Raw genomic sequence first — 2,237 nt, 5'->3', positions numbered from 1 at the left:
GTTATATCTAGATCTATACATGTATTATAATTTCCATTGCGCACAATCCCTGACGCATGCAGTTATTTGGCAAGGGAGGTAATCGATGTATTAGATCACTTGAAAAAGTCAATTATGTGCTTATTTCCCTTGTATTTATGATGTAACAGGGACCGGCTATAACAGGACTTTTGCTCTGGTCCCACCATCCCTGTTATATCAGGTTTCCACTGTACTTAAACAGACACGGGGGCGTTCTTGGGTTGAAGAGTGAATTCAATTAAAAACTCAACTGAGAAGCAGCAAAAGGTAAAGGAATGAATGCATAAGACAAGGTAAAAGAACACATTATCGAGATACTTTATGGATGCTCTTCAAGAGGCTGGGTGGGGTGTTTTGACCTCCCATAGTGGGCAGGAAGTCTCGTGCTGTGTCTTCTATTCCCCCCTATATCCGTTTTCTGAGTTTCCCTGTCTTTGTCTTGGAATGAGATACATTCTTGGTTTTGTCCTGGCTCTTGTCAGAGTCCTTGACTGAGAGGGATATAGTCAATTGTATTGTTTTTGGTCCATATTTTTTTCCCCTTGTAAATCATCTCCCACTGGGTGGGGTTCCTGACCTCCCAAAGTGGGCAGGGGGGTACATACTGTGTCTTCTATCCCCTTATGTCTGTTTTCCAACATGCTGTCTTTGTCTTGGTTTTCGTCCTGGCTCTGGCAGGAGTCGTAGCTGGGAGGGACACAGTCAAATGCATCGTTATTGTTTTTGGGAGATGATATTTTTTCCTTGTAAATCATCTCTCTGTTATGTATTATTATATTTGTTATTTTGAATGTAAAGTGTAAGCATTTGATTGTATTCCTCTTTGTTGGATTTTGTGCTTGTGTCCGTATGAGACTTATAGGTGATCTCAAACTAAGTAGGTATATTGGTGATATGTTCTTGGAATCTACATCGGATCCCTATTTGTTCCCAGTTCCCCTTTGTCTTACTTTTTCTTGAGTCCTTTAATTGTAATTCTAGAACTTTTTACTATCCCATTCTCTTCCTTTTTACTGGCGCTGATATAACCTAAATGTGTTGCAAGCGCCGTAAAACCCTTAAAAACAAACAAATCATCTCCTTATTATGTGCTGTTGTTACATTTGTTGGTTTGAATATACACTCCAGCACGGTTTCCTCGAACTCACAATTTCCTCAAACTCATTCAAATGTCCCGATTTATTCCCCTTATTATTCTTTGTTATCATTCCATTCCTTTCTCGAACTAATTTTTTTTTTTTTACCTAGAACACGGTTTCCTTGAACTAATTTCACCCAGTCAACGTTAATTGTAAAAGGGTTTTTATTTTTATGCGCCTGGTGATTTCTACCACTGATGATTTACCTTTACCATTGACAGTTACGTATGTGACTTTATCGTGTGTATCTATGTATCTACACTGCAGGTGTGTCTACCAGTTACACACTCCATCGGCGTTTCGCATAACCGACACATCTCTACTAACTACCTGATTCTCCTCCACCTCCTCTCCTCCTCCTCATCCTCCTCCTCCTCTTCCAGATATTATATCCTGACAGCAAGAAACTAAACTACTTGCAGACGACTACTTAAGTAAGAGGTTGCATAGCCCATTAGCATTGGATTATGGCGGTGATCTTCCACAAAAAAATCTAATTTCCCTTGTGGTTGTCTCTTATGAAATTGATAATGTAGACTTTCAGCTTAGATAGAAACTGATAAGTGCGATTCCAATTCGTAAATGGCCACTCTGAATCTTTGAATATCGTCCATCTCCATCACCAACTGCTTATGCAATCTAATGGACAAGATGGTGAACAAGCGTCTACCGCCATTTAAGTTCTATTTGGAAAACAGAGCCTGTCAGTGCACTGTCAGACTTCAAGTACGGCTTTAGGAAAGACCCATGAAACAGTGATAACCTGGTTCTACTGAGGACTTTAATTCGTGATATCTTTGCGTGCAAATGACGGCAGTGTTCCTCCCATAGTGGGCAGGGAGGCACTTACTGTGTCTTCTATCCCCATATATCTGTCTTCCAACTCACTTTCTGTCTTTGTCTTGGAATGAGATTTCTTGGTTTTGTCCTGGCCCTGGCCGGATACTCTAGCTCAGAGGGAAACAGTCAAATGTATAGTTAGTTTGGGGAGATGATATTTTTTTCATTGTAAATCATCTCTCTGTTATGCATTGTATCATGTTTTCTTTATATTATATATGATTTGTAAAACATTTG

General features: G+C 39.7%; 1 protein-coding gene across 1 annotated transcript in view; it reads left to right on the top strand.

The window, feature by feature from the left end:
- The window catches only part of LOC144955846 (uncharacterized), a 340,128-nt gene that overhangs the window by 236,999 nt on the left and 100,892 nt on the right, over positions 1-2,237 (top strand). The window lies entirely within an intron of this gene.

The sequence above is a fragment of the Berghia stephanieae genome, chromosome 10 (assembly GCF_034508935.2).
Source record: "Berghia stephanieae isolate SIO BIC M18660-M18661 chromosome 10, UCSD_Bste_1.3, whole genome shotgun sequence".
NCBI lineage: Eukaryota > Metazoa > Mollusca > Gastropoda > Nudibranchia > Aeolidiidae > Berghia > Berghia stephanieae.
Note: the sequence above shows the minus strand (reverse complement) of the source record. Positions and strands in the feature narration are given on the sequence as shown.